This window comes from Lithobates pipiens, unplaced genomic scaffold (assembly GCF_037356315.1).
Source record: "Lithobates pipiens isolate NorthernLeopardFrog02 unplaced genomic scaffold, aLitPip1_a1.2 Scaffold_18, whole genome shotgun sequence".
In the NCBI taxonomy this organism is placed as follows: domain Eukaryota; kingdom Metazoa; phylum Chordata; class Amphibia; order Anura; family Ranidae; genus Lithobates; species Lithobates pipiens.
Genome location: NW_027507758.1, coordinates 80,678,632 through 80,699,028, shown reverse-complemented (window position 1 = coordinate 80,699,028; position 20,397 = coordinate 80,678,632).

The following is a 20,397-nucleotide window of genomic DNA, read 5'->3' as shown; positions in this document are numbered from 1 at the left end:
ATGTGCTGTACTCATCGGCATAAGAAAACAATGCCAAACCACAGGATGTAGGAATTGTCCAAGAGTTGGGCACACTGCAACCACCCTGACAGCCTGAGCATAGGAGGAATGCTAAGATTACACATTGAGGAGGTATTCGTCACAGAGGGGAGCTTGACATTGTCCTCCCAGAAATGTGTCTGTTTATACAATCGCTCCCAGCGACTGCATCACACATTCCATTCTGAAGATCTCAGTTTAAAAATACAGAATATACCCCCCCTCGCCTTCCCTAATGCCTTTTTTTTTACCCAAAGGATAGTCAAACCGCAAGGAGTCAGGGAAATATTATTTTTAAAGAGGAACTTCAGATACAACACTGGATGATGTGCAAAAATGTCATTAAATATTTATTCAAGACCATAGGGGCATTGAAAGACCCTGGCACCCAGGGCAAGCCCATATTTCGAACACGGGCATTGAAAGACCCTGGCACCCAGGGCCAGCCCAGATCTTTTACTAAGTGTCCAGGTGTCCTTTGCAGTAATTGTCGCTATCCTCCAGAATATGTCAATTTTGCTCTGATAATTTTAGTATTTTGTTCATGCTTTGTGCTCCACTGAACACTATTTTTCCTTTCACAATCCCTCAGAATTATGTTTGGTAGGTAATATGGTTAAAGCAGATCTCCATTAATTCCAATCAGTTTTGTATCAATACATTCAATCTTCTACTGCCCTCTGCAATACTTCCTTTTTGACACAAGATACCCTCATCTGTTTGCCCAGCACCCTTCAACCCACTGACTTTGAGCCCAGGCTATCATGGGCCTCCTCCAAGCCTGAGGACAGTGAATCAGAAGTAGCACAGGGATGATCCAATTTTTCTGCCCCTCTGCTCTCACCTCCTATCAGCATACTCCTTGTATGGCTCCTCATACTGTTTCTTCTACTCACAGTCTGATCTCTGCAGTACAGCAACTGCAATGCCCTGTACACACGACCGGTTTTCCAGTCGGAATAAACTCCGAAGGTTTTTTCAACGGAGTTCTGCTGAAACTGTCGTGCGTACACATGATGACACCAAAGTCCGATCGTTAAGAACGTGGTGGTACAGCACATACGATGGGACAAGAAAAAGGAAGTTCAATAGCCAGTAGCCAATAGCCTCCGTCTCGTACTTGCTTCAGAGCATGCGTCGTTTTTTGTCCTTCAGAACAGCATACAGACGAGCGGTTTTCCCGATAGGAATTGGTTCCGTCAGAAATATTTAGAACATGTTCTATTTCTGGGTCCGTCAGGATTTAAAAAAAAATAAGTCAGATGAGGCATACACACTATCGGAATACACGATGAAAAGCTTCCGTCTGACTTTTTCTGTCGGACATTCCGCTCGTGTGTACGCGGCATAAGAGCCTGACACCAGCCAGTTCAAAAGCGGGTACTTATGTTGTTTGCATTAAAAAAAAAAAAAAAAAAAAAAAAAAAGGATTGATATATTAAAGTGGTTCTAAAGGCAGAAGGTATTTTATTTTAATGCATTCTATGCATTAAGATAAAAAAAAAAAAACTTCTGTGTGTAGCAGCCCCCCTAAGGCCCCTTTTCACAAGGGCGCCTCCATTTGATGTACTCCGCTGATCAGGCGAATGACAGGTTTGTCTCCGCTTACCAAGCAGAGCAGAGACGGACTTAGTCCCGCTTTCCTCTATGAGCCGCCTGTCCGTTTTCATTTGATCATATCCAATCCGATCCACCAGACAGATGGAAAATAGGACCACCATCCGTCTGGATTTTGCGGTGGGCAGGATCAGATCAGATAATGTTGGATGTCAGAGGACATGTCATCGCTGACATCCGCCACTCCACAGGGGTGAATGGAGGGTCCAATCAGGTGCGCCTAAAAAACTCACAGGCAGGCCTGATCGGACAGCCCGTGTGAAAGGGCCTTTATACTTATTGAGCCCCATCTTGATCCAGCGATGTTGCACGAAAGTATTGGTTGTTCCTCCTCAATGGCAGAGACAGCAGCTGGTGCCATTGACTCCTGTTACTTTCAATCAAAGTCAGTGAGCCAGTGAGGAGAAAGAGGGGCGGGGCCGAGACGCATTCCTTGTCTGAATAGACACACAGAGCAGTGGCTTGGCTCAGGTGCCCCCATAGCAAGCTGTGCAAAACCACTGCACAGAGCAGGTAAGTATAACATGTTTGTTATTTTTAAATAATAAAAAAAAAAACACAAGACTTTAATATCACTTTAATAACAGCTGAGCTGCATTCATGTGTTTCTTTAAAATCTGCTTGGAGTTCAGCTTTAAATTGGAGAAATAGTATTATTTTTATGTTGTGTGGGTTTTTATAGTGCCAGCAGTTTGTGCATTGCTTTAAAATAAAAGAGTATACAGTACAAATATAATCCAATTCAAGTAAAAAGGATTAGGAGGGCCCTGCTCGAGAGAGCTTACAATCTAAAAGAATAAACATTGTTAACTTACTGGGTTTCATTGTTTACTTCTACTGCACACTGTGAGAAAATGTTCATAGCTCAGCTGGTTCAGTACTACGGGGCTGCTGTTAGAAACCACGGGGCCCCATACGGCCAATGCTTCATTTGTGAATGAATGAATGATTGGCTGATTGGTAGCGATCACTCATTGTGCTCATTCTGGAAAGAAAGGGGCTGGTCAGTATAACACATTGACCAGACCCTTTCTCCACTCTCCATCTTGAAGGGTCCTGTTGTGTGCTTGCAGTTGCCAGCAGGAAGAAGAGGAGGGAAGTCGGAAGCACTGTGGGTGTAAAAGGGGGGCACACAGCGGGGGACCTATGTAGCAGGGAGAAATGTGAGGTGCACAGGAGGGGGTGATTGGTGTAGTGAGGGGGGGGGGGCATTTGAAGGAACCGGTCCCCTGTATGTTTCTCTCTGCAGTAGCTGAAAGTCAACGTAGGGAGAGGAGAAGAAGCAGGCTTTCAGCTGCTGCAGAGAGAGTCGTACAGGAGATTGTTCCAGTAATTACCACCCCCCCACCCCCCCCCACCATGCCAATCAACCTCTCTGCTCACATCCATGCCTGGGCCCCCTGTTGGCTGGGCCCTGTACAGGAGGCCAGGTGGTACCCCCTTAGCCACAGCCCTGCAAGGAGATATCAGGATCAGAGAAAGATACCAAAAAAGATGGAAGGCAGCAAATAGAAAGAAAAAGATGATGCAGGAAAAACATATACTTTTTATTAGGTTATGGGGCAAGCCTTTCAATAACATTTCAATATGGATACTCAGGGGTGCCCTGGCAAGAAGCTTGCCTTCTTCCCATAATGCATCCTGGTGCCATCTCTTCTCCAGGTAGGTCACACACACACATCCAACCATCCACATAACGTAAAAGAAAAAACGTCATTCATCAGACCTTCTTCCATTGCTCCATTGTCCAGTTCTGATACATGTCCATCGTAGGCTCTTTTGACTAGACACAGGTCAGCGTGGGCCCCCTCAACGTTTGTTGAAGGAAGGAGAGTTGTAAAGCGACAGCCAGGAAACCTTAAAGAGGACGTAAACCGTGATGGATTTTACTTCTTTTGCTCGCTGCAAAGCCTGCAGATGAAAAGCATAATGGGCTAGTATGCATCAAATACTAGCGCATTATCTGCACCTTACCTGCAAAAGAATCCAGCAATGTACCCTGTGCAGGCAGCATCCATCTTCTGGCCCCTCTTCCTTCCAGGCTGCAGACTTCGGCTCTGTGATTCGCCGGAGCCGCGTGACGTCACTCGCGAACATGCGCATGGAAGCCGCGATTAACAGCACGTTGGAATTTTTGGTGGACTACAAGTGAAATATCTCCTAAACGGCGTACGTTTAGGAGATATTTCCACTACCTATAGGTATGCCTTATTCTAGGCTTACCTATAGGTAGAAGTCCAAAAAGTGGGTTTACAATCACTTTAAGGATTTAGAGAAGATCTGTAAAGAAGAGTGGACCAAAATCCCTCGTGAGATGTGTGCAAACCTGGTCTCCAACTACAAGAAACGTCTTACCTCTGTGCTTTCCAACAACGGGTTCTCCATCAAGTACTAAGTCCTGTTTTGCGTGGGGCGTGAGGATCAAATACTTATTTTACCCACTGAACTGCAACTCAATTTATAACATTTGTATCGAGGTTTTTTTTCTGCATTTTTGGTTGATAGTCTGTCTCTATCATTTAAAATACACCTATGATAACAATTATAGAAATGATAGACCCTTCATTTCTTTGTAAGTGGGCAAACTTACAAAATCTGCAGGGGATCAAATAATTATTTTCCCCACCGTATATATTTGCCTTCATGAAAACTATCCAAATGAGTGCTTGCTGAGAGTTCATAATCTTTTCCCTTTAAGGCATTCTTTATGGCAGCAGATCTCCCGGCAGCGATAGCTATTACACTTCATATTTCACACAGACAGGGAACACAAGTCTCATAATATCAACCAGATGTCTAAATCTGTGTATCAAGCCAGCACATGCACTTCATGTAACCAAATGAATACAACCATATATAAGTTTACCTTATCTGTGCCCTATGAACTGGGGCACAAGTCAGTGTTTTCTGTTTAGTGTGCAGTTCTTCTGTGCATTTACACTCACTGGCCACTTAATTAGGTACACCTGTTCAATTGCTTGCTAACACAAATAGATAATCAGCCAATTACATGGCAGCAACTCAATGCATTTAGGCATCTAGACTTGTTGAAGATGACTTGCTCAAGTTCATAAGTGTGCGCACAGGGTGTGGCGGGTGTGCCTGGGCACATCTTAATCACCCTGTTTGCATTAGCATCATCGCTCTGTGTGCTGGTGGGGAAATTGGAAAGATCTCCCTCTGAGTGGCTCTGCTTATAAGAAGTGTGGAAGCATTTCTCTCTCACTCTGAATCTACAGGTAGGGAGATCATGTGCCAGTGGGGCAGAAAGTGTCACAAGGAAGATTATTTATATATATATATATATATATATATATATATATATATATATATATATATATATATATATACACACACACACACAAAGTATCTCACAAAAGTGAGTACACCCTTCAATTTTTGTAAATATTTTATTATACCTTTTCATTTGACAACACTGAAGAAATGAAACTTTGCTACAATTTAAAGTAGTGAGTGTACAGCTTGTATAACACATACATATAATACATATAACACATGAAAAGATTTAATAAAATATTTACAGAAATGTGAGGGGTGTGATATTATATACAGCCCTCAAATTTTCCACTTGCCTACTGGCATTTTGCGAGTGGAAAATTAGGGCTGGCTGACTGGGCTGCCTGCCTGGGAGAGGGGATGGGGAGAGCCCCACCGGCGGGGTTGATCGTGAGCCGTTCTCCCAGCGATCGCCCCGGGGAGGAAGAGGAGAGCCGCGGGATAGCAGGCTTTAACCGGCGCTTACATTATAATTGTCACCGCTCTTCTCGACACTGCCCTGCTTCCTCCTGACCTGCGCACGTGATAGACAGAACGTCGGTCCAATGCTGTGATGCATTCTATCTATCACAGGCGCAGGTCAGGAGGAGGTGGGGCTGTGTTGAGTAGAGTGGTGACAAGTATAAAGTAAGCGCCAGGTGAGGCTGCAGTGGGCACAGAGTGGCTGAAATGGGCACAGGCTGCAATGGGCACAGTAAGGCTGAAATGAGCACAGTGGGACTGTAATGGGCACAGTTTGACTGCAATGGGCACAGTGGGACTGCAATGGGCACAGGCTGCAAAGGGCACAGTAAGGCTGCAATAGGCACAGTGTGGCTGCAATGGTGGGCACAGGTGAGGCTGCACTGATAAAGTTGTTGTTAATATTTATATTTATAATATTTTTGTAACTTATTTTTGCATAAAACATTTAAGTGTCATTTCATGAGATAATTTTTAAGGGCGTGCCTAGGGGTGGGATTAAAGGTGGCGCATGGTAGGGATTGAGTGAGGCACTGGTAGTGAGTAACCTTTGAGGCCTGGCTACTAGCTCAGGACTTGAAATTTTGAGCCCTGTTGTGTGTGTATATATATATATATATATATATATATACATATACATACATACATACATACATATATATATATATATATATATTGTGAGGGGGTTCGCTCGGTAGCGGGTGTGTGTGACCCCCTGGATGGGTTCACAACACAAAGTCAGGCACAGCAGACAGCGGTGTAGGTGCAAAAAACAAAAGATCCGGTTTATTTAGGCTACATGCAGTGATACATATAACAGCCAAACAAAATAAAACAAGAAAATAAATCCTGGTCAGCTTGACCCTCTAACTACACACGTAGACTCCCTGTCTAACAACTGGGTACAGCCTTGTGCTGCCCCAGTCCCTGTCTCTATTGTAGGGGTTTGCCACACAGGCGTTAACTCACCGCACAGAACAGATCTCAGACTCCCCAGTCTATACACACAAAACTGGTTCCAGGATGGAGCATCTCCCTATGCATGCTGGGGTTTTTTGTAGAGGTCTTAATGAGCCCACTTACTACAGCTGGGCTCATTAACTCTTCCCCTCTAATTGTAAAAGTCTGCATAAAGCCTGAATCTAGGGCACACATATTTCCCATCCTGAATACAACCAGGTGACTTTACCTGCGTGCTGCCACATACCCCCCCCTCTTGTTTCAACCTTGGGGTTGTAACACAAGCAGCCAGACACGCATGTATCCGAGACAAAGCATCCACATTCCCCATTTTAACACCAGGGCGATGCTTAACTGTAAAGTTAAATTCCTGTAGGGCCAGGAACCACCTATTTACCCTTCTATTGGTCTCCTTGTTTTGAGCCATCCACTTTAAAGGAGCGTGATCAGTCACCAGGTCAAAGTGCCTACCTAGCAGATAGTACCGAAGGGAATCTAGAGCCCACTTCACTGCTAAACATTCCTTCTCAATCGTGGAGTAATTTACCTCATGGGACTTCAACTTCCTGCTGAGGTAAATGACTGGGTGCTCTTCCCCGTTCCAGACCTGGGATAACACTGCTCCTAACCCAAAGTCTGATGCATCAGTTTGTACAACAAAGTCCTTAGAGAAGTCTGGTGAGTACAACACTGGCTGGCTACATAAGGCTGTTTTTAAGGACTGAAATGCTTCCTCAGCCTCTGGGGACCATTTAACCATGACCGACTCTTTCCCTTTTGTCAGGTTGGTGAGGGGCACAGCCTGAGAAGCAAAATGGGGAATGAATCGTCGATAATAGCCAGCGATTCCCAGAAAGGCTCGTACCTGTTTCTTGCTGTTGGGACGTGGCCAACTCTGTATGGCCTCGACTTTATTGACTTGGGGTTTTATCACCCCCCTCCCAATAGTGTACCCAAGATATTTGGCCTCCTCCTGTCCAATGGTACACTTCTTTGGATTGGCCGTAAACCCAGCTTCCCGGATAGAGTCTAGGACTGCTTGTACTTTTGGCAAATGTGAGACCCAGTCTGTGCTATGGATAATCACATCATCCAGGTAAGCTGCAGCATATTTATGATGGGGCCTCAGAATCTTATCCATTTTCCGCTGGAATGTTGCCGGTGCATTCTGTAACCCAAACGGCATTCTCTTATATTGGAATGCCCCATCTGGGGTTACAAACGCAGTTTTCTCCTTGGCCGACTCGGCCAGGGGAATTTGCCAATACCCTTTGGTGAGATCAAGAGTTGTCATATATCGGGCTATTCCCAGCTGGTCAACCAACTCATCTATACGTGGCATGGGGTAGGTGTCAAATTTTGTAACTTTATTTAATTGTCTAAAATCGTTACAAAACCGCCAGCTCCCATCAGGTTTGGGCACTAGTACGATGGGACTGGACCAGTCACTCTGGGACTCCTCTATCACACCCAATTCCAGCATCCTTTGAACCTCCCCACGTATTGCCTCCCGTCGGGCCTCTGGTATTCTATAAGGTTTTAGTTTAACCCTTTCTCCTGGTGGGGTGATAATGTCATGCTCTACGCCAGATGTTTGTCCCGGAAGCTCAGAGAAAATCTCTTTGTTACGAAGTACAAACTCTTTAACCTCCTGTTGTTGGGGTTTCGATAAGGTGTCTGCTATTCCAACCTCAGGAACTAAGCAATCAGGCTGTACTTGTGACAAAGTCTCTGCGACTAGGGATTCCCTATCCCTCCAGGCTTTCAGCAGATTGACGTGATAGATCTGCTCCGGCTTTCGCCTTCCTGGCTGTCTAACCCTGTAGGTCACCTCACTAATTTTTTCAATTACTTCATATGGACCTTGCCATTTGGCCAGGAATTTGCTTTCAACCGTAGGGACTAGCACCAAGACCCTATCCCCCGGGGAAAAAGTACGTGTCTTGGCCCCACGGTTGTACACTCTCTGCTGTGCTAACTGCGCTTGAGTTAAATGTTCCTTTACAATTGGCATTACCTGTGCAATTCTATCTTGCATCAGGGCGACATGCTCAATCACGCTCCTGTGAGGAGAACTCTCATTTTCCCAAGTTTCCTTGGCGATATCCAGCAGCCCTCTTGGGTGTCTCCCATAGAGCAACTCGAAGGGTGAGAAACCCGTAGAGGATTGGGGTACCTCCCTAATGGCAAACATCAGATAGGGTATTAGACAATCCCAATTCTTTCCATCTCTATCCACCACCTTCTTTAACATTTGTTTTAGGGTTTTGTTGAATCTTTCAACCAACCCATCTGTTTGGGGGTGATACACAGATGTACGCAATTGCTTCACTTTGTACAACTTGCATAATTCTTTCATAACCCGGGACATAAAGGGTGTACCTTGGTCCGTAAGCAGTTCCTTACAAATACCCACGCGGCTAAAAACAAGGGATAGCTCTTTGGCTATGGTTTTGGCCGAGGTATTTCGGAGAGGAATTGCTTCCGGATAACGGGTGGCATAGTCCAATATAACCAAAATGTACTGATGCCCCCTAGCAGACTTCATTATCGGACCTACCAAATCCATTGCGATCCTTTCAAAGGGGACCTCAATGATAGGAAGAGGTACCAGCGGGTTACGGAAATGTGGCATAGGTGCCGACTTCTGACACACAGGGCAGGAGGAACAATACTTTTCTATTTCCTTCATGACCCCAGGCCAATAGAATCTCTGCAATACCCTCTCTCTGGTTTTCTCTGTCCCCAGATGACCTCCCAGAATGTGTCCATGAGCCAATTCTAACACCAACTTCCTGTAAGGTTTGGGCACTACAAGTTGCTCAATGGTTTCTTCTGCCCTTTGAGCCACTCGATATAGCAGGTCCCTTTCCATAGTGAAGTAAGGATAAGGGCAAGTCTTATCTGGGTTCACTAACTCGCCATCTATTTTCACCACATTTTCCCGTGCCTTTATTAGGGTGGGGTCTTTTAACTGTTCTGTGGCAAAATTTTCCCTGTGAACCTCAAGATCCGAAAACTCCACAGACGGCATGTTTTCATCTGAGGATGTTGGCTCCTCCCCAGTTTCTCGAGTTTCCCCCGCCAATACCGACAAGGGAAATTCAGGAGAGTCCTCACCACTCCCAGAGGAATTCTGGTCATCTTCCTGGTTTATAGGGGCACCAGTGGGGGGCTCAGGACAATCCCAGAGTTCCCAGAATTTTGGAAAATCCCTTCCCACAATAGCATCATGTGGTAACTGAGACACTAACCCCACCTGATGAGAGAGGTTACCTTTGGGGGTCTCAAAAAACACTGAAGTTACAGGATACTCTCGGGTGTCCCCATGCACACAAATAACAGCCACCCTGTTCTTCCCAGAGACCTCTGTAGTAACTAATTCAGCTTTTATCAATGTTACCAGGCTACCTGAATCCAGCAACACATCAACATTTCTACCATTAATACACATTTTACATAAATGTCTCTCAGGTCCCCGAATGGCAGTGCATGCAACTGTCGCAAACAGCGACTGACGTCTCTCCCTTATAAAGTCACATTGCATAGGCTCATCCACAACTGGGCAATTGGCTGCAATATGTCCCTCTTGCCGGCAGCGGTAGCAAATAATTTTTTTCGCTGCCTCTTGCAGCATGGGCTTCCCGGGCTGCTCCCGCCAGACCTTAGGTAGAACTCCCACCCTCTCACTCTCTCCACCCTCACCCCTTGGAGTCATCTTACCCGCCACTGGGGATGATCTGGTCTTAGGGGGGAAAGTCCGTGAGTCCCTGGAAGAGGTGGTCAAGTTCTCTGTAGCCAAGTACCTCTCAACCAGATCCACAAGTTTATCTGCATTTTCTGGGTCTCCATGGCTTACCCATTTTTGGATGGCAGTAGGAAGAGCTCTCAGGAAACGATCCATAACCACACGTTCCACAATGTTTGGTGCGGTCAAAATCTCTGGCTGCAGCCACTTCCTGCTCAGGTGAATGAGATCATACATTTGAGACCTGGGAGGTTTTCCAACCTGAAAAGTCCAGTTATGCACACGCTGAGCCCGGACTGCCAGGGTGACACCCAGCCGTGCCAATATTTCTGCTTTTAGCACCACATAGTCTTTTGCTTGGTCAGGCTCTAGGTCATAATAAGCTTTCTGCGATTCCCCAGTTAACAGAGGGGCCACCAGTCCAGCCCACTGCTCCTTAGGCCACTTTTCCCTTTCAGCAGTCCTTTCAAATGTGGTCAAAAACACCTCCGGATCATCCTCTCCAGTCATTTTTGTCAGTAAACGGCTCACACCAAAGGATGCGGTATTATTGTACCCACTTGCTTCATTGGTCTGCGGACGTTGCTGTATCAATGTCTCCATTTGCTGTTGAAAATTCTGCTCTTGCTTCTGCAACAGGTCTATGAAGCGGGCTTCAGATCGCTGCTGGGCTTGTTGCTGAGCTTCCAAACTCTGCTGCAAAGTTGCATTTATCTGCTGCTGGGCTTGTTGTTGAGCTGCAAGGCTCTTTTGTAAACCCGCATTTGTTTGCTGCTGATTTGCATTTGCTAGAGCCAGCTGTCTCAGTATCTCCTCCATGCTGGCCTTAACAAAAAAAAAAAAAAAAACTGCCAAAATTCTCCACCAACTGTGAGGGGGTTCGCTCGGTAGCGGGTGTGTGTGACCCCCTGGATGGGTTCACAACACAAAGTCAGGCACAGCAGACAGCGGTGTAGGTGCAAAAAACAAAAGATCCGGTTTATTTAGGCTACATGCAGTGATACATATAACAGCCAAACAAAATAAAACAAGAAAATAAATCCTGGTCAGCTTGACCTCTAACTACACACGTAGACTCCCTGTCTAACAACTGGGTACAGCCTTGTGCTGCCCCAGTCCCTGTCTCTATTGTAGGGGTTTGCCACACAGGCGTTAACTCACCGCACAGAACAGATCTCAGACTCCCCAGTCTATACACACAAAACTGGTTCCAGGATGGAGCATCTCCCTATGCATGCTGGGGTTTTTTGTAGAGGTCTTAATGAGCCCACTTACTACAGCTGGGCTAATTAACTCTTCCCCTCTAATTGTAAAAGTCTGCATAAAGCCTGAATCTAGGGCACACATATTTCCCATCCTGAATACAACCAGGTGACTTTACCTGCGTGCTGCCACAATATATATATATATATATATATATATACACATACATACATACATACATACATACATATATATATATATATATATACATATTATTCATGAGTGTTTGAGCTTTGGTGTGCACACCCTAATGCAACAGGCTGCGCACACCTATGCTGAATTTCAAACTGAGCATCAGAATGGGGAAGAATGGAGAATTAAGTGACTTTAAACATGGCACGGTTGTTGGTGCCAGACGATCTCTAGACTTTACAGAGAATGGTCCCAAAAAGAGAAAATATCCAGTGAGCAGCAGTTGTGTGGACGAAAATGCCTTGTTGATGTCAGAAGTCAGAGGAGACCGGGTGCCACTCTTGTCAGCTAAGAACAGGAAACTGAGGCTATAATTCACACAGGCTCACCAAAATTGGAAAATAGAAGCTTGGAAAAACGTTGTCTGGTCTGATAAGTCTTGATTTCAGCTGTGAGATTCAGATGGCAGGGTTAGAATTTGGTGTAAACAACATGAAAGCATGGATCCATCTTGCCTTTATCAACGGTTCAGGCTGGTGGTGGTGTAATGGTGTGGGGGATATTTTCTTGGCACACTTTGGGTCCTTTATTACCAAATGAGCATGATTTAAATGCCACAGCCTACCTGAGTATCGTTGCTGACCATGTCCATCCCTTTATGACTACAGTGTCCCCATCTTCTGATGACTACTTCCAGCAGGATAATGCACCGTGTCACAAAGATCAAATCATCTCATCACTGGTTTCCTGAACATGACAGTGAGGTCACTGGACTCCAATGGCTCCAATATGGAGCTGACATAAAGCTTTTAACTCAGGGCTCAGGTAAACTTTGCCAAGGGGGCACATTTTAGAGTGGGGTAGTCTATCAAGGATACCCTACAGTATACTTTATCCTGAAAGGTTTTTTTTTGTTGCAAATGTAAACTCCAAGGGAAATAAGGAGAGGGTAAAAAAGACATCAATCTAGTATATTTGCCAGTATATTCACATGCAGTACAAATGTAAACACTGTAAGGTGGTTGAGCAGCTATGAGGATATGCTGGCATAAACTGCTTCTGCAGAATGTTAAACTTTACACTTTTATTTGTCAAGATGCTCCAAATAGGTCTGAATTAATCTCAGGGTAATTTAAAAAACCCTCAAAAAATATATGTAAACCCAATCACCAACATCTTGTGTACAAGCTTTAATATGTTAATGTCACTTGAAGAGAATTTTCGCAGTCTTTGAACCTGCAGTTTTCATTAAAATAATCCCCATAATGATCCTGCCATTAAAGTCCTCGATCAGGCACTTCCTATTATAGAACAATATCGCTCTCTCTTCCTCCCAGTTGTCACCCTTTCACAAAGGCTTCTATAGAAAGTACAAATAAAGCTTGTGTGTACACAAGTCCGTCGAACAAAAGTCCAAAGTTTAAACACGCATGCTCGGAAGCAAGGATGAGCCAGAAGCGGTCGGTCTTGTAAACTAGCATTCGTAATGGAGAATTAACATTTGTGACACGGCAGATTATGAAATCTCAAAATGCAGCGCACATTCTTTTCTTCTTTAATGGGATAATAATGAAGCTGCTTTGCTGGTGATACTGATGGAGTTCTGCCAAATGTATTTTAAATGGCTTTTATTTTTTAGTGATATCAAGAATAATATTATTATACTTCTTTTTATTTTTTTATTTTTGGTCATTATCCCGTAATTTTTAAGATCAAAGATACCACTATGTTGGTGTCCCTTGTTAATTTTACATTGTATTTTTTTAAATGTAACCGCCTACTCCCAAACTGTCATTTGAAGTAAAACACATAGCCAAGTATTATTCGCCACAATTTTTTTTATCGTGCATTAAAAAAAAAAAAAATTAGGCATGCTATCTGTCAATAGAACTTAACCAAAAAGTGCATTCTATGCATCCAAAAATATAGAAAATATACCAAATCAAATCATTAGTCAACCAAAAAATTAAATAAAAAGCCTCATGCATGTGTCCTGCTTCTTAATATAGGGCGTCAACAATGCCAAGAGTTGATAAAAGCAGGGGGCCGTCATCCGGAGATAATTTCGAAAATTATTCTCCTGGAGTTCCTGCAGCAAAGGCATATGACATAATTGGTCACGAATAATAAAGCAACCAATTTTTGGTCCAAGAATTCATCTTCCTCCTGTTCATGGACTGAACTTGGGTCAAAGCAATAACTCCAAGGCCAATAATAAATAACATGTTATCTCCTCTGATTCTTCAAAATGTCTGGTTGACACAAATGTCTGAAAAGCGCAGAATGAAAAGCGCGAAGCAACACTCATCAAACTTGTACTAACACGAAACTAGCAAAAGAAGCCCAAAGGGTGGAGCATGACAATTGAACTTCCTCTTTATCGTCTTGTAGTATGTCACTATGTTCGTGTTTGTTGGCTGACAATTGTGTGCCGTTTGTATGCAAGACAAGGTTTTGGCCAACGCCCTTCGGACAAAAGTCTGAGGCTTTGTCTGCGGAAAATCTGATCTGATGTGTACGAAGCTTTAGAAAAATAAATGTTAGTTAGTATTTACATCTACATTAATACAATGAATAAATATGGCCCTGGATTTTGTATGGCCTTCATCCTCCTCCTGACACATGACGGCAATGAGCTAAAAGCAATATGCATTAGGTCACCATATTGGAGGCCTTGTATGTGATTCTTGCAGAAAATAGTTTTGGGATGACTGAAATCACAGCTCTGCCAATACTGAACAGACATGTAATACATGATATCTGATGCCAAATGGATTAACAACACAAAACAAGGAACATTTCTCTTGTTCATCCTTTTTTATTTTTTAAAAGCTAAAGTCTAAAGCTGAACTCCAGCCAAACAGCTGAATACACAGTTGAAATGCTTTTGTGAATCGTTTTACCTGCCCAATTATTTCTTAATTATTTTTGTTCAAAATGTCTATTGCTGCTGTGTTGTACTCTATTGCCAAAGGATGACACCAATATTTCATGTTGCAGTTTTGTAGCATTTTGTGCCACCTGTTGATATTACGCATGTGGGCTCCTACTTCTAATCACTTCTCCCACCAGCCCCCCAGTGCCTGAAAACATTTTAGATTGGCAGTACTGTGCAATACCGGGGAGAGGTATTGGCTAACGATGCAGAACTTCCTACTCTCATTTTTGCTCTTGCCAACCAAAAAAAAAAGAGGGTGACCCAAAATAATTCTTGTATAGTTTTAGACAGCAGCTATGAACACGTTTGCAGATTCCTGTGTCATGGTGTCTGTTCACAGGCGCTGTGCAGGAACACAGATGTTTTGAATGAATGCACATAAACACATTTCTGCTCGCCAGTGGCAGTTGGTGCTCAAAATTTTTTTTGGGGGGGGGGGGAACAAACTCAAAAATACTGAAACCCCCTCGATCAATTGTAGCCTCACTGTGCCCATCAATTGCAGCCTCACTGTTCCCATGATATGCAGCCACTTGTGCCCATCATATGCAGCCAGGTATGTCCGTCATATGCAGCCAGGTATGTCCGTCATATGCAGCCAGTTGTGCCCATCATATGCAGCCTCTTGTGCCCATCATATGCAGCCACTTGTGCCCATCAAATGCAGCCACTTATGCCCATCATATGCATCCAATTGTGCCCATCATATGCAGCCACTTGTGCCCATCATATGCAGCCAGGTATGTCCGTCATATGCAGCCAGGTATGTCCGTCATATGCAGCCAGTTGTGCCCATCATATGCAGCCTCTTGTGCCCATCATATGCAGCCACTTGTGTCCATCAAATGCAGCCACTTATGCCCATCATATGCATCTAATTGTGCCCATCATATGCAGCCAATTGTGCCCCTCAAATGCAGCCACTGGTGCCTGTCAAATGCAGCCACTTGTGCCCAGAATATGCAGCCACTTGTGCCCATCATATGCAGCCACTGGTGCCCGTCAAATGCAGCCACTTGTGCCCATCAAATGCAGCTGCTTGTGCCCATCATATGCAGCCATTTGTGCCCAGTATATGTAGCCACTTGTGCCAATCAAATGTAGTCAATTGTGCCCATCAAATGCAGCCACTTGTGCCCATCAAATGCAGAGGCCATCATATGCAGCCACTTGTGCCCATCAAATGCAGCCACTTGTGCCCATCAAATGCAGCCACTTGTGCCCGTCATATGCAGCAACTTTTTCCCATCATATGCAACCACTTGTGCCAATCAAATGCAGCCACTTTTTCCCATCATATGCAGCTACTTCTGCCCAGTATATGCAGCCACTTGTGCCAATCATATTCAGCCACTTGTGCCCGTCATATGCAGCCACTTTTGCCAATCAAGTGCAGCCACCTGTGCAAATCAAATGCAGCCACTTGTGCCCATCACATGTAGTCATTTGTGCTTGTCAAATGCAGCCACTTGTGCCCGTCAAATGCAGCCACTTACACTGGCAACAAAAAAATGAGAGAAAAAGCACTAAATGTCTTGCACACACACACACCACCCCCCCCCCCCCTGGGGCTCACAGCTGCTGGCACTTGCACATCCCCCCTCGGGGCTCTCAGCAGGCACTTGCACCCCCCACATGGAGGGAGGTCCGGCACTTACCTGAAGAGCATCCTCTGTGTCTCCACTCTCCTCCACACTTGGGCAGCAGCAGGGCAGGGGACCGCTCCTCTCATGCTTCCTCCGCTAATAGGGAGGTGGTGGCAGGGAAAGGGGGGGTCCGTGCGCCCTCAATGCACGGCCGCCACTGCCAGTGCTCGCACTTTAAAAAAAAACTTGCTAGCATACAACCTTTTTTGGGCATGATCATATTCTAATCTACCAGCATTGGGACATCTAGTGCAATTAGTAAAGTGGCCCGGTCACTGAATCTTTTGGCATGGTGTCAGACCCTACATAGGTGTAGCAATACCCCCTCAGGAGACACTGGTAATTGGGCCCATTTTTCCCATGCACAGCTAGGCACACAGAATTTTTGGCATTCTTCCACTGGCTCAAGAATCAGTCTAGGGGTCTCTTTTTTGGTTTTTATTGAAAATGTACTTGGATAGAGATTGGAGCATAGGATACTCTGAACTGTAGAACTTGGGGACTGCTAGGTTTCTGTCTGCTTTGTACAAAGTGCAAGTTGTATTACACAACTTTAGGTCGCACTATACTTTCTCCTGGTTATTTAATACAACTCCTGGTTGTCTTGCATGGCTCCTGGCTGCGGTAAGCACTTTAATGGTATGGTATGGCACGCTTCTGGTTCTCTTGCACATCTTCTGGCTGCACCAAGCACTGGCTTGTAAGATGAATTACCCCATAATTACTTCTCCACTGTGTAGCAGGATCAAGTCCCAGAATAGTGGAGATTATTGTCTTCCTAAATCTTATCCAGACAATGACACAGGTTCTCTCTCTCTCTCTCTCTCTGGTAGGACCCACAGCTAAGCCTAGTTAAGACCATGATGTCTTCCAAAAATAAGGTCTTCTGAGGCTTCCCCTGTGTCTCTCTGGCTCGGGGGCAGAGTCCCCAGCACAGGGGTTACCTTCAGCAAGCTGGACCCTGGAACACTGGACTCTGGCTGTGGCTTTGGCCTCAGAATATTTATAGGCTCTCCAACCACTTACTGGACACACCCTTCTAGAGATTGGCTGGAAATCCAGAAATTTTCTTCAGAAATCCTTGTCAAGAATGCTCCAGAAGACAGGGAGAAGTAGCTGAACAGCAGCTTGTGAGAACCTAAATAGCCCAAAGCAGTCAACCCCTGCTCCTCTGCTTAGGCTCGATTCACACTAGCACGTTTTTTGATGCATTTTGCAGGAATGCAAGGAAATTTTTTAACATGGGTTCCTATGGAACATGTTCACATCAATGCATTTTTGTGCCTCTGCGTTTTTGGAAAGGGTCGGGGACTTTTTTTCATGCAAAATGTAGCGTTTTGCATGTAATAGAAGTCAATGGACCTGCATCAAAAACGCAAGTACCGCGTTTTTACCGCGTTTTTGCCACGATTTTGCCACAATTTGCGTTTTGCGTTTTTTTTTCACTGTATATATCTGGTTGCTAAGCAACCACAGTGTAAAAAAAACAAAAGACGCGAAACGCAGCAAAATCGCGGCAAAATCACGGTAAAAACGTGTGTCCAAAAACGTGTGTCCAAAAACGCGGCAAGCACTGCAAAAAGCACTGCAAAAGCAACATGCATAGATGTGAATCGAGCCTTATAGAGGAACCATACCTAGCAGCCTACTCTAAACTAGGAGGGTGCCATACAAGATTGATAATGTCATTCTCCTCAGGTTATAGTGTTCATGTCCGTCGGATTTTGAGGTCGGAATGTTCGACTGTGTGTACAAGGCATAAGGGGTTTTAATATTGTACGAGTGTAAGCGACTCAGGGAGCGCTAAATGTCCATGGGTTAGGGGCGCAAATTACTTGTCTTGCCTTGGGTGCTGACAACCCACGCTACGAAAATAATTTTACTGTTGGGGTCCCCACAACTTGGGAAATTTTATCATGGGGTCTCGGCACTAGAAAGGCCCAGTAACTGCAGAGACCGACACTTGAATTCCTTGTTAGGATTTTTATTTTGCATAAAACGATTGAACAAACTCAGTCTCTAAGTCGGGAATAGAGGGTATCAGGGTAAAGTTTAGCTCAGGTGCTTGGAACTGCTGACTTCAATAAAAGTCTCTCTCTATGTACACAATCTAGGGAACAGCTGCTCGCAACTGGATTCTTTAACTGTTGGATAAATCCTTACGTTTTGGATTTAGCAGCCAACAGGTAATTCTAGCTTTTCAAAGTCTCTCACACAGACTTGGATGGAAACATAGTTACAACTGGAAGGGTAGAAGTAGGAACTTTTCTTACTGTACCAGAATCTTTCAGCCGGTCCGGCGATACTGTAATAACTGTGGATTCAATCAATGTCCATGGCAGCTCAGCTTCCAGGCTCTTACCGAGCAGCCAGCCTTGTGCATGGCTCTCTCACTGAAGAGTCCTCCCCTGGTCGCGTGTAAAGTTGCTGGGCCTCCCCAAACCCGAGACGGCACTGGAACACCTTAGAATCCTCCTTCCAGTTCCGAGGCTCGGAAACGGATGGATCCACACCCCAGGCCATGAGGGCCCCCGGAGGCTGGTCAGGAGGACCAGGACCAAAGAGTCAGCAACAACTTCTGGACTGGAACCCAGAACCAAGTGACTTTGGCACCTTAAGTACCCTTTCTCGGATTACACAGTGAGACAAACGCGCCCACAGATTGGCTCTGAGATAAAGATTGGTACCCAATGCGTCCAACCAGACTGTGTTCTATAGCCTCCCACAGGTGTACAACCCCACCTATGACCAGGCAAAACTTCTATACAGCCCAGCCAAACTGATGCCATTTGCAAGTGCAATTTAGCACAATTAATCCCAAAACTCACTACACTTTTGAGAAAAAAATAAATTTAAACACATAGCGTGTACTCGTTAGGAGTACCGGCGCTACACACACACACTATTAGATTTCCTGCAGATTTTTGTGTTCAGATTTACCAAAACCATGTAGTGCAAGGGTCTGCCTGATTGCATACAAATTTAAACTCTTGAGGTTTGGTCTCATATTATATGGCTTTGGTAAAGCTGAAAACTAAAATCTACAGAAAATCTAATAGTGTGTATGGGGTCTTACTCTAGCGCTAAACCTTATGGTAGGCATAACCCTTTGTTTATAAACAAAGCCATGTGATTGCTAAGTAAGCACTAACACATGGCATTGTTAATGAACAGTCCTATCACAGGTAGACCTACCTTGTTCCTAGCCTTAAAGAAGAAATGTTTTAACTAAGCTTGTTTAGCATCTCCATGTGACAAAATTAGAAGATTATTTTGATGACATTTGTGGTTAAAGGAAAGGTGCCGTATTTATGTCATGACCAAAGTTCTAAGATCCTTATCCTGCGTCTTCTGGAGAGTGATAGACACACAGATGAAACACGGCTAAGTCAGTCCGTCTATTTTTAAGCCCACAACAAGGGATTACCATTATCTGTGCGTCTCCATAGTTGACAGCAATTTAGCTAATTACAAGCGCGGTATGGTACAGTCACAAAACCTCGGTGAGTTATTTCACCTGATACATGATGTAATGTTTAATGACTCCCTTTGTGGAGTTTGTCTAAGCTTCTGCCTTAAAATGTATGTGAAAAACAAGAAGATGATGCTGGGCACGGTCTACAGAGATAAGACAAGACATGTTCTGCCCTAGAATGGCGTCTGCTAAGGGTTTAAAGGGCCGTTTGGTGAAAGTTTTTTTTTTGTTGCTCAGAGTGAGTGAGTAAAAAAACGAATTTAAAGTAGATATACAGCCAATCACTAAAACCTCATATGTGAATGTCATTTCAAAAGTTGTTTTCAAGCTTTTTAAATCTGCAGCTTTCATTAAGGGGCAGTTCACATCAGAACATGGTGTAGGGAAAGATGCGTTCCAAGCGATTTTCCTGCACCACACTCAAAACACACTGCCTTTGCAATCTGCTGCAGGTGCCAATATACTGTATTCATAAAATCACCCCAAATGCAAATCACAAATGCAGTGGGTTTGCAGCCACATGCAATTTGGTGGCGTACATTTTTAAATTAGTGCATGCACTACTTTTTTGTGTGGTCCAGTGGGATTTGAAGCCTATTCAAATGAATGGGCTGCAAAATCACACCACAAAGGAATGTGCAGGAATCCCACAGGAATGCAGACTGTGTTCCTTTGCCATTTAGATGTGAACTGGCTCTAAAAGAATACTTTAAGATAATGTCATGAGGATCCTTGTTTAGGCACTTTCTGTTTTAGGCAAACCAATGTGGGGGGTGGGGGGTCAGCAAAACTGACAATTCATCGTCATTTAAAGGGAACT